The sequence below is a fragment of the Tursiops truncatus genome, chromosome 14 (assembly GCF_011762595.2).
Source record: "Tursiops truncatus isolate mTurTru1 chromosome 14, mTurTru1.mat.Y, whole genome shotgun sequence".
In the NCBI taxonomy this organism is placed as follows: domain Eukaryota; kingdom Metazoa; phylum Chordata; class Mammalia; order Artiodactyla; family Delphinidae; genus Tursiops; species Tursiops truncatus.
This window is the reverse complement of record NC_047047.1, coordinates 16,019,637-16,033,223: the sequence shown is the minus strand read 5'-3', so window position 1 is coordinate 16,033,223 and position 13,587 is coordinate 16,019,637. Positions and strand designations below refer to the sequence as shown.

The 13,587-nt window shown below is 37.5% G+C and overlaps 1 non-coding gene across 1 annotated transcript; it reads right to left on the bottom strand.

Moving 5' to 3' along the window:
* Positions 1-12,950: 12,950 nt before the first annotated feature.
* On the bottom strand, positions 12,951-13,082 carry LOC117308005 (small nucleolar RNA SNORA72). The gene has a single exon (XR_004521944.1). It is a non-coding gene; the product is annotated as a small nucleolar RNA SNORA72 (small nucleolar RNA).
* Positions 13,083-13,587: the final 505 nt, after the last annotated feature.

Here is a 13,587-nt window from a genome sequence, read left to right as displayed (position 1 = left end):
AAATAGAACTAGTTGTTTTGTTCTAATCAATACACATTTTCTCTGAATGCCTTTCAAGTTAAATTTAATACCACATTAATTTAAAAATATATCCAATATTTGTGGCAAAAGAAACAAAATTTAGGATTGATTGACTGATTGATTTATACCCTGACTAAACTCACGAAGTATCTTGGATGGCTTACAAGAACTTCACTAGTTACTATCTTCTGGATTTATCTGAAGAACTCAAACTTGCAAGTAACATTGATAAGAATTTGCAGGGAAAATATTAAGAAGATATCACACTAGTCCTGCACAAAGAACATGTCAAAGCATCAAACCAAATTCATTTTGTGATCACAGTCTGTGTCCTAGCCTCTCCCATAACATCCAATCTCTCTCCCGAAGAAAATGCCACACACATAAGATTGAGTTGTTCTCTCTAGTCAATAGGAAGACATTCTGGGAAGGATAGAGTCTCTTCTGAGTGATGACTTATTACACCTCTAGGTATTCCTAACTTTGAAAAATATACTTAAGTTAGTAGATTTCACCTTCCAGATTTGTTGGTGGCCTATGTGTTCTTCGCTGTGAAGCTTTCTCTTTATTTGTCTACCTTCTTTAATACTTGTCTTAAATGTAGCTTTCTTTTTTTTTTTGCGGTACGCGGGCCTCTCACTGCTGTGGTCTCTCCCGTTGCGGAGCACAGGCTCCAGACACGCAGGCTCAGCGGCCATGGCTCATGGGCCCAGCCGCTCTGCGGCATGTGGGATCTTCCCGGACCGGGGCACAAACCCATGTCCCCTGCATTGGCAGGTGGACCCTCAACCACTGCGCCACCAGGGAAGCCCCTTAAGTGTAGCTTTCTTAATTGATGGCACTGAAGCACCAGGCTTCACTCTACAGTGTCCCACCTTCATGTGTTTTATCATCTGCCCTGACATCCTAACCCTCCACCGCCCCAGGTGAAGATATTTGAAATCCTGTTTTTCCTTTTCCCCCTTTTTAGACAGTTTTTATATAGGATTGATTTAATTTATTCTGAAAGCCTAGAGATCTTTTACACATTTAGCATAATAAAGACTTACAAAATGAGAACAAAAAGTGAAAACTGGAGATCAATCTTACTAATGAAAGTTGTACAATTTCTGTATTTTCATGCAAAATATGTAATTCCAGGTCCTCATCAGATCTTTTCAGATCTATTAATGCTGCCATGTTATGAAAACACAAGCGTTGAGGTTCAAACCAGTTTTTGTTAAGATATGGAAAATCTTTAAGATGAAATGGTGGGCACCTATCAATATATAACAAATACCTCATGATCAAGGACACTTTATTTTATATTATTCTAATAGTGACTTTTATAGACTTGCCATTTGTCTTAGATTGCTAGCAATGGCCTAAAGTTGGAAGGAGATTTTAGTAGTTTAATTTCACAAGCTCTTTCCTATCACAACATGATAACAGAATCTCCACCCTGATTGCAAAATATTTTCAGGAATCTACAGAGGGTATCTCACAAGTACCCTTGAATTGGTCCACCAGAAATAGGCATCATGGGTAAATACTTTGTCCACCCTTAATCTTCTGGCTTCCTTCTTCTTGGCCTTTGGAATTTCTTCGATGTACTTTGTTATTACCATTACTGTGAAGACCCATTTAAAATGATAGGGCTACCATTTGGGCACAAGTGTTCAGAGACAGCCTTGGAAACATGTACAGATGTGTATCTATATCCCAGTGTGTCATACTTTCTTACTTGGGAAGCTAAGCAGTGCCACTTGTACTTGGTTCTAACAGGGTAATTCACAAATAGAGACCCTTCAGGTTCTGCCTGCAGTTCTTCTTACTGTAGAACTCAAATACCACCCATAATAACAGACAGGTTAGGCAGATACTATTCTGCACATCTTCTTTCCCATCCTTGCATATTCTCTCTCTCTTCCATAATCATCTCAAATCACCTGTTCCTCATGCAAACAAAACTACAGGATATGGATGCCTGATGCTGCCTGCATGGCCACTTAGTAGAAACATCCCAGAAAACATGTACCAACTATAGTCTTAATTAAGACCCCTTCCTACATCTACATGGCACTTCAGTAGGTCAGAATGACCTAAGGTATTTATTCATCATTCTATTGCAATCTTTTCTTTTTCTGCTCTGGATTAGCTCAAACTTGCCATCTCTCTTCTTATCAGATTCTCTTTTTTGGGTGGGGAAGTGTCAACTGGATATTCTCCTAACCATCAGTTTGTCTTAGGATTCACTAGCAGCCCATATTTTCCTACCCAAGCCTATAGCTCCACTTACCACCCACTCACCTACACCACTTACCCTTAACTGACATCAAGCCAATTGCATTGCTGGACAGTTCCAATGACTTTCTTTTATACCTATCTGTAAGTGTTTAGAGCTATAACATTCTTAGAGTGGGGCGTAAGATCACACGCAAAACTGCCTAGAAAACAGGAGACAAATCTTAAAAAGAAGTAAGGCCACAGTATTTGGAATTGAAATTCTCAAGGGGATTTTTCAAGTTCTTGGAGGCTGGTCTTAGAAGAAAAACAGCTTGAGATTGTGTTCCCGGCCCACAGATTTCTCTCTCGGCCTCAGCAGGAGCCAGTTGTAGTATATTCTGCAGCTTTTAGATAATAAACGTTTTAACAACTTGGAAACACCAAATCCAGTTCTATTATTGACAGAAAGCAAGAATGCAAATCAAAGCTATGGTGAGGACTATTTTTCTACACTCACAGGAAAAACAACTCTGAATAGGAAATACTTTCTGAATCTGATTCACTGTTTACTTGGAAAGTAAAATACTAATCTCTGGCAAAGAATATTCCACATTTGGATTCAAAAAGTTTATAAATGGGAATCAACCGTACACGAGAAAGTGATTTTTTTCATGCAGTTGCTGGGTGAGAGGCATTTATGAAAGTAAATGAAGTTCTGTCTTGAGATAATGAGACTACAGTTGCCAAGAGAAGCTGTGAAATATTCGCTATAGATCTTTTTTTCCACTTGATACTATATTATGTAATTATTTTTGGAAAACTTTCAAAGTGGTGGTGATTTCAATGTCATAAAATAAATAAAGGGAAGGGCAACAGTTCCCAGTTAAGATTGGAAAAGTAATAAGAGTGAAAAGAATATGAAGACCCTTGCCAGCTCTGTATTATATTTTGAGAAGCAAATACTAAAACTTTTTTCTTTCAAATGCCGGCAATTATCTACAGCTCCCATATGTAGTTGCTTTTTTAAAATCTTAAATTAGAAATTAATTTAATACATGTGCAATGGGCAAAGATAAAATAGCCTACACTTCACATGGCTTCCCACATCCTTTTCCCCAAAAGTATCACCCAAGATATTCTCATGGCCTGAGTGTCTTCCCTCTGAACAGATATGTCCAATAATAGAGCTTATGAGAGTGACTTGCTTTTGAAGACTGAAGCATGGATGCTTGTGGTCCCACTGCCATTGACTCTGGATTTTTTGTTCTTTGTTGTGTGTATGTATGTTAGACTTAATTTTTTTAGAGCAGTTTTAGGTTCATAGCAAAATTGAGGGGAAGGTACAGAGATTTGCCATATACTCCCCTTTAGTGGCTTTTCAGTTTTTAAGAATTGTTTTTCCTTTTCATTTTTGATCTGCTTGGTCTAGAACTTTCTATAGTCATTATAAAGTACTCCTTTTTTTGTACTTCTTTATCCTTCTATCTTCCTTATTACTATAGTGTGCGTTTCACATTTACCTTTCTGACCACATCTGTGTGTTTTCTTTACTAACTCCTATTCTTTCTCTCCTTTCTTAGATATGGCATATTCAAAGGTTTAGTCCTTGATTGTCTGCTCTCTTTTTTTTTTTTTTTTTTCTGTACGCAGGCCTCTCACTGTTGTGGCCTCTCCCGTTGTGGAGCACAGGCTCCGGACGCGCAGGCTCAGTGGCCATGGTTCATGGGCCCAGCCGCTCCGCGGCATGTGGGATCTTCCCGGACCAGGGAACGAACCCACGTCTCCTGCAACCGCAGGCGGACTCTCAACCACTGCACCACCAGGGAAGCCCTGTCTGCTCTCTTTTATTCATGGTCATTATCTTCTCTTCATACATCATAAATTATCTGTGCGTTTGAGTCCTGAAACTTCTTCAATAACAATTTCTCTTGGATTTCATTACTTCTTTAGGGTTTATTGTTGGTTGAAATGTTTCTTTTTAAAAGAGCTTTCCTGACTCCTCCTGTTGTAAAAGAATAATTTTTAAGCAGCATTTTCTAGCATATTCAGAGTATATTACAACAGTTTGTTTGCAAGAACTTGAATGTGAAGAAGGTGCATAAGTGGGCAGTGGTGTGTCATCTCAGATCTGCGAACTGACCACTCACATGTGTACACAAAGGGGAAAACTCACCTTTAGGTGCTCATCAAATTCCAAGTTCAAACACCTAGTATATGTTTAGGTAATCTAATTTGGGTACAATGTGAGTTGGTTGCTCTCTGCAGTGTGATTCAGGCTTACAAAACTGATAAAAGATAGAAATGCAAAAACCCCAAAATTTATTCACAATAGCTAAATATAACTTCAAGAAATGAAATATTTATCCTCACTGACTGATCAGGGCATTCTTTTTGATGCAGATAAATGCAATTGGGAGGTCAAATTATAATCAGAATTCTGATTCGTATAGAATTTCTACATTAAAACACATATGAATGCCCCTGTGCGTTAAGATCTCTGCCAGTGTTTGGGTCTCTGATTTAACCTGTTTTTATGTTCCCACCTGAATAGCATATTTTTGCCTTATTTATTGATGCCTTAAACAAGATTAATACCAAATATTATCCTGGGACGTATCCTGAATTTTAAAGAGCTATGAATATGGATGATGTGCTCTTTCTAATGGCTATTTTATAGATTAAAACTTGGAGGAACATCTTATTGTCTTATTTTGAAATGCAGCTGGAAGAGGTAGCGGGAAGGGAGGGAATGGATTCCATGTACCTTCCCAATGGCTATTTTGTCTTATACACCAAGTGTTCTTGATCATTTGGTATAATACCTCAGGAAGAAAAAAAAAGTAGAAAATCAACAAATAATATTGGAAAAAATAATAAATAAAATGAAGAATTAAATGAATTGTTTTTTCTTCTCTTAAACATGAAAGCTTGGGGAATTGCAGTTATGAAAATTATTAGAAAATTCTCTAAAGACCTAGATTATGGTTCCATTTCTGCCACTTTATAGATATAATCATGTTCATGTTATGTATTTGAAAATTGGGAATTGTTTTCTTATTATTTTTTATACTCACATGAGAAGAAGTGAAACAGAAGAACTGTAACCTAGAGATAAGTTTTCCTGAAAAGGTTTTTTGTAGGGGCAGGGCCAGAGGGAGTGAGCAATAAAGTATAGAGAGAAAGATTTCAAATGTTTTATTTTCAATCCAGGATTTAAATAAATAGAACTTACTCCATCAGGGGGAAAGTACTATCATTTTATCTACTTTGTGTATTGTGTTCTTAAGCTTAATTTAAGGGGGAACAATAAGGAAAGTGTGGAGTAGGAGACTTGATTTTGTATTGTTCTGTCCTGAGCCCATTAGTGCTGACAGGATTTCAGAGCATGAAAGAATCCTAGCAGAGCTCAGAAACCACACCAAGATCTTTACCTGTGAGACCAGTTTGCTTAGTTCTTGTTTCAACGGCACGGGTCATTCAGGCGTTTGCACAATTGAATGCCCTATTCTGAGCATCTCTTTGGCCCAGTAACTATTTATCGCTAGTTTCTAAATTTAAGGATCTCTGAGATATAATTAAACCTATGTTCAAGCCACGAGATGCATATATTGCCATAACTGGCATTCATTCAGAGGTCAGGCATAGAAGGTACTTACACATCATCTTAGTTGGTCATGTTCTAACTTCTTCCCATTGGCCTTTGAACAAAGTCCCAGCACACAGTCTAACTTCTACATGTCCACAAGAGATTTAGCATTTTGATTATTTTGTGCAATTCATTCTTGAATCCCCATGACCTCCCACCCCAGTTAGAAACAAAAACAAAAACAGTTCTCTTGAAACCAATCCTTTAATGTTCTATATCAGTTGTTATTAACACCTGGTCCTTGGATCAGCAACATCAGTATTACCTCCTAATTTATTAAAAGGCAAATTCTCAGTTCCCATTCCAGATCTACTGAGTAGAAACAGTTGGGTAGAGTCCAGCTATCTATGTTTAAGCCAGAGTCTCAAGTGATTACAATGCATGCAAAATTTTGATAACTGCTGCTCTAATACTGTTACATGAGTTTGGACAACCCATTAGCAATTCCTAAATAGCAGTAGATGATATACTACTATTATACATATGTTATCACATGCTGGTAATTTACAAATGTTAGTAAATCCACAGACCTAGATCTGTAGAGTTGAGAAAGCCCAGCATTTGAGTAAATTCAAGTATCTGCCAAAAAATAAAAATCTGAAATAAGTTCATACTTCACATTTCATATTCCAGCCAGGATGACATTTGATACTAGGAAAAACATCTAATAGAAATTGGACCTATTTTTTTTAATGTTGGGAACCTATCTAACATAAGCTTCAAAAACAAAACAAAATCAGACACAGCATGCATTTAAAAGACAATGGTAAGGCTTCCCTGGTGGCGCAGTGGTTGAGAGTCCACCTGCCGATGCAGGGGACACGGGTTCATGACCCAGTCCGGGAGGATCCCACATGCTGCAGAGTGGCTAGGCCCGTGAGCCATGGCCACTGAGCCTGTGTGTCCAGAGCCTGTGCTCTGCAACGGGAGAGGCCACAACAGAGAGAGGCCCGCGTACCGCAAAAAAAAAAAAAAAAAAAAAAAGCAGTGGTGTGGGATTTGAAGTTAAGAGTTCCTACATTCAAAACCTGCTTCAGCTACTTAAGACTTGTGACAAGCTAAGGGGTTTACAAGATTGTGTAGAAGTGGCATGTGATAACCTCTGAAAGTTTCTGTAACAGAGATCCTGGAACGAAATAAGTATTCATTATGTACTTCCAAAACCTATGTACTCCAAATTAGCACCCAGTATATACTCTGAAACCTAGATTTTTAGTGTTTTCTTTCCTTTCCTTGCGTGAAACTATATTAATTTTTGAGACCTCATTGCCCCAACTCTCTAACTCAATCTGTATGAAATCCACAGACATTTTATCAAAAGAGCAAAGCAACTCTCTCTTGAATATTTACACTTATATTCTCAAGAGATATATGCAAACGCACAGGATGCCCTTGAGGATTTTGCATTTGGATCTATGATTGAGGTAAAATAAACCAAGCACATTTTGTTTGGCAGTATCCTTGTGGCAAAACATCTGAAAAAACTCAAGAATTGTCATTGCTGTTATTTTCCTGAACACTGGTACTGCATTTCTTTTTCTAAAGAGCCTTAAAAATTGTCTGCTGCAGATAAAATTATGTAAATATATTCTTATTTACTTGTACAACCATATAATTGAGCTTTCTAGAAGAAGGAGGTGATGGAAGTTCTGAAGCTCTGAAAGGATGTGGTCTTAGCTTTCCACTATGTATAAAATACACTCAATTATTTTGAGATTGACTGGGTAAATGGACATTGTTATCTCTTCATAAAGATCAACATGATTTTAAGTAATTATTTTTCTGCTTATTTTACAAGTAATAGTCTGAATGATATTTTTTCTTAGCTCTGTGAGTATGTGTGTGTGTGTGTGTGTCAAGTGACATTGAGACCTTGTCGTGGGAAATCTATCTAGCTAAGAAAAGAGACAGAGGGATTCTCAGAGAGATATGAAACACCGTCTGGCACAGCAGTGATAGACGCCAGAGAAGGTGAACCTCTGGAATGCTTTGTCCAGTAAGAGTTTTAAAGAACAGCAATAAAATGCTAATGAAAAGCCATCAGTAACACTGTATTTCATGTAAAAGGTTTGGCACATGTAGCATGCTTTTTATGAGACTCCTCCTTAAAAACTAATCAAAGGTAGTATATTTCCTTTCAGGTTCAAAGTGTGGGGAGAAGGAGATCATCATAACTGAAGGTCAGTTGGCAGCCAGACTGCATGTCACCTTAGGAAACAGCCTTGTTCTGGTGCATTCCTAATCATGCATTGTCTGAGGGCTCTCCACCTCATTTCTCCTCAGGGCTGTAGCCATTCTACTCAATCAGCACTGACTATGCTCATATTAATGGACAGGCACTGAACCATTCATTGCAGAGAAAAGGAAGAGGCAAAAGGCAAAGATAAATCAGCCATGAAGCTTGCCTTCAAAGATCTAATAGCTTGAGAGGCGAGAGAAGACAAGTAAGTCAGTCTTTGGGATAGAGATATTAAAGGAAGAAGAGATGACATCTATGTGAGAGAAGGGTGGAAAAATCCACAGTTTTATCTGGGCAGCATTTAAAAGAAATAAATATAATTTGGATTTCAAGATAGTGTCCTTGGTAGGCCAGCAGGTTTAATAAATCTCTCCCCGCGTTTAACCTCATGGAAAGCCTAAAAATAACAGCTTTAGCTGAGCGCTGAAGGATTTGTCCAGGCATTTCTTCCTATATAGTCCTTTATCATTGCTTACTTTCTTGTCATTTTCCTTTTCTAAAAAAAAAAAACAAAAAAACAAAACTGCCTGTTAATTGGGCTTCCAGTCTATACTGAGCTCATTTGTATATATATAACTAGTTGAATGGTCTGCTTTGTCTTAATTTATTCTTTAATTCAATTAATATTAATGAATGATGGGAATGGGAATGGGAATATATGTAATGGAAATAATCACTGTAATAGGGACTAAGACAAGAGACAAAAGAGACAGTGCCTTTTCTCATGGAGTTTGTATCCTCTGACATCCAATGGTGTTGAAGAATGTCTTTCATTCTCATCTACTCATATTACTACGTCTAAAATTCTTAACTTATCTCCATAACTCAACAACCTATGTGAACTTTTGTCAGTTTCCCAATGCAGCCCAGATAGGTAATGTGTTGAACTACAGCTTGTGTGGGAAAAGGATTTATAAATACTAAAATGCAGCCATGATAGAACAGAACACTCAGCAGGCAGGAAAGCACAGAGTGGATGTGGCACACACAGAGGTGAAGGAACATGTAATTTGGAGTACGTGAACTTGAGTAGTGAAAATAAATTCAGGACACAGATCACTGATTACTGCAATACAATGCCAGGTCAAGTGGTTAAGGAAAAGCCTTAAATTCTTCAGGTTATTAGAGAAGAATGAACCAGGGAGATTTCAAGTAAAATAGGAAATATTTCAGTGGAGTATTTGCAAGAATATTTGGACCGTCAAGGGCAAAGGATACAGTTTTTTCAAGCAAATCATGCTAAGGGGACTTTATAAAATGAATGGATTCTCAGCTTTAGTGATGATTTTAGGCCAAGATGCTCTTGAAAGCCAAGTTACAGTGCAGTCAAACCCTCTAACAGTCCTGGAATAATAAGCCATTGACCTTTATATCCTATCAAATTAGCTGAAATCTCATCAAACGACTGAGATGTGGAGTCACCTTTGTATGTGAAGGCAGATGTCATGTGTGACAATTTGAAGAGAGAGATTTGCTAAAGAGGATAAGGGAGTAGAGGTCTGCAGGTGTTGGGCAACAAACAACGTGTTCTTATAAAATGACTTGTGTTTGGAGAGAGAGGCTTTCAGTGGCATGGAAGTTTCAGAACTTGTTCTTTCTTCGTTCTTGTCTAAATTCCTAAATTTCCAGCTAAAATATTGCTTTTATCCACCAACACTTTAATCCAGCTTAAATTAGATTAAGCTGAAGTCTTTTGTTTATATTGCAACATTATACACTTTATTGTTCTACATAAATGTCTACATCTTTCTCCTGAATATGCCATTGAGTATATACATGGGGACAACTTATTCTATAATCTGCTCAACATTTAGAACAAAGCAAAGCTCCAAATAGAAAATAGCTTGAGATTTAATGATTTGTAAGTTTATGACCAGCTACATAGCTAACTCTTAGAAATCCTCTTTTGTGCCAGGACCCTCAAAGGAGTGGAACCCACAGCGAGAGCAGAATTGGAGCCAGTAGCCCACAGAGCTTGGAGCCCAGCAATAGAGGGTTATGGCAGCTGCCACAGGACTGACAAACTGCAATGCTGGCCTGGAGTCAATTAGAAAAAGGTGTTAGTCAAGGAGAAATGTGTTTTCTCTGTCCCTTCCTGAACACGTGCATGCACCTAATTTAATATGATTTATTCAACAGAGTGGGCCACTTAACAGGCCACAGCTATGGCCAGTATCCAATATCCATGACCCCATTAAACCCTAATCAAGTAGGAGGAAATGGGAAGAAAGGGGGATGGTGTCATCTTTTTTTTCTCTCTAGGCTCCTAGGGTCCAAAGAAAGTACATATTCAGAAACAACACAAATAGAGGTCAAATTATGTGTACAAATTAAATACATAGTCCTGTGACAACCTATCAAATTCTATGTTAAATTTCTGGCAACCTCAAAGCTCTGGAAGAGGGCCAAGTACATGAAAGGGTAAGAGAGACAAACCTGACATTTGTATGTAGCTGATGGAAAACTGTCATATACATTGTCTTCCTTGAGAGTCACAACCGTGATATGAAGCTTTCAGATTGTGAGTGCACGCTTTTTCCTGAAAAGAAAGCTCAAGCAAATATAATCATAAGAATAATAATAACAGCTACCGTTTAACAAATTCTACAGCTACTCTATCAAACCTCATAAGTGATGAGGCTGTAATTCAAACCAGCATCTTTCACTCTGGGCTTAGGTTATCTTCCAAGAATTTAATCTCTTATAATGCTCAAGATTCTAAACTATATTCCAAATGTATGCTTCTGAGAAAACTAATTCCGTGTTCATGCAGGATAGAAGATGATAGCATGGAAATCCTTTAGTGGTTTATTTACTGTAGGGTTTACAAACATTTTATATCTTCTGCTTAAACCTTAAAATATTAAAATAATTAAAAGACAAGATAAAGGGGTTAGTAGAAGGAAGACACTAGTAACAATAAAAAGCCATAGTTAAGAATGAGGAAGGTGAAATTAAGAAATCACACACTTTTGTACACATACACACATAAACATAAATACTACAAAGAGGAAATCCTGTGTCTTTTTAGGTTGTAAACAAGTTGTTTCACATAGTGTAATAATATATACCCATTGTCTTACCTCACACTGAAATAACTTGTTCAAATGATGACCCCAAGGCACTGATAAAAATTGAAATTGAGTTTGGAGTATTCCAGCAAAATAATCATGTAAATGCATTACATAGTTGAGATTTTCATCTAAAAGAGTTAGAACAGCAATAGCAGCAACAACAAAATAAATACTTTTGATGGGCTGAGCTCTAGTTCTTTTGTAAAAGCACTAACATGACAGGTAAATGACATCCAATTCATTTCAAACTAATATTTTAAGAGCCAGCAAAATGAATTACAAAAAAGTACATTGAAACAATAGCTTATTAATTTTTTATAAAACTAATGAATATTAAGAACATAACAAAGATGCCAACACTGATGATGGAGTAGAATGAGCAATTTATGAAGTTTCCATTGAAAACTACACAGTTTAACAGCTCCTTAGGCTGTCCAGCTGGAAGAGGAAACCACTCCCATGCCTGGTTGTAGCCATCCAATGACCCTCTCTGTTATGTTCTCTTTCAAGAGTAAATGCATCCAATTCATTTGTGTGTAATTGATTTTGCATATCCCTTCTGAGTTGGTGGGCCCAAATTATGTGTTATTCACTTATTCAAATACACATTTCATGTAACTAATGAATGCTGGGGGATGTGACAGGTGCAATGGGATAAAAAGATAGATAAGATTTGAACCCAGCTTTCTAAGTATGTCTTCTGCCTACAGTGCAAATGTATTCTTTTAAACCTACTGAAACCACCCCTATTATTAACTATTATTATTATCATTATTAACTATTAACCTACTATTATTGAACTAGTTGCAAAGGGGTGGCATTATTTTCTGTTATGAACCTTCTTAAATAAAATCAAAATAATAATTACAATAAAAGTAAAACACCTGTATATAAAATCGTCAGTGATTTGTTTAATAGCTATAACATATAACGTTGGATGAAAGGGCAGGAGCAACAGGGCTTTCTGGGTAGCCAGAAGGGGAAGGATAAGAACAGCAAGAAATGGAACTTGCTGGCCTACAAGGGATACTGTTAGCAAGAAAAGAGGAGCAGAGGGCCCCAAAGATGCACTCTGTTGGCTTCATTTATTTAGGCAACTTGTGCTCTGGAATAATGTACAGCTGGGAGTTAATTGCTTCACACTTGAAATGCCAAGAAATTTTGAAAATGGGGGCACTGCCTTTCCATGCACAAATCAACTTTAAAAACTTCATAGGATATTGGAAAGAACATAAGCTCAAGAGACAGCCTGAAATTCAGCTGTAGCTGCTCTACTTTCTAAACCGTTAAATTTGAGCAAGATACATAACATTTTTTTCTAATTTCAAAAATTAGCTTCAGCATGCTAATAATATGCTACCATTCATGGAGACTTATGACACCCCAGGCACTATTCTAGCATTTTAACTGTATCAGTTCATTCTTTCTTTCAGTAACCCTATAAAGTAGTTACTATTATTAACCCTATTTTACAGAAAAGGAAACTGAGTCACAATGCTTTTAGTGAACTCACCTAAGATCACACAACTAGGAAGTATCAGAGACAAAATGAAATATCAGGACCTCTGGCTCCTTTTTTTTTTTTTTTTTTAGAAAATAAAAAAGATAATTTTACAATTCATTTAATGGCAACTGGTAATCATCAAATTAGCAATGGTTATATACAAAAGTTATTACACTAGCTGTGTTGTTATTTCTTAAGGTTGATCAGATACTTAGGATCACAGACATCTCCTACATAAGATGCATCATATATGTCAAACTTGGTTATCATCAGCATTTATAGAACTAGACCTAGGGAAAGAACTAGGTCTGGGGACATATGCATGGTCTTCATATTGCAAACGTTTAGCCTGCCCTGATTATTACAAAATCAGAATAGCGAGAATACTCACAGGCTGGCTACTTTAAAACCCTTATTTTAACCACTTCAATAGTTAAAAAAGCTACACCAACAATCATGTGATACCACTGCACACATAATTGGAATGGCTAAAATCCAAAACACTAACAAAACCAAAGGCTGACTAAGATGTGGAGCAACAGGAAGTCTCATTCATTACTAGGGCAAATGCAAAATCACACTCTGAATTAAAAACTTCTGTTCACATAGATTTCTACAAATGAATGTTTAGCTTAACTTTATTCATAATTGCCAAAGATTGGAAGCAATTAAAATGCCCTTCAGGGCTTCCCTGGTGGCGCAGTGGTTGAGAGTCTGCCTGCCGATGCAGGGACGCAGGTTCGTGCCCCGGTCCGGGAGGATCACACATGCCGTGGAGTAGCTGGGCCCGTGAGCCATGGCCGCTGAGCCTGCGCGTCCGGAGCCTGTGCTCCGCAGCAGGAGAGGCCACAACAGTGAGAGGCCCGCGTACCGAAAAAAAAAAAAATGCCCTTTAGTA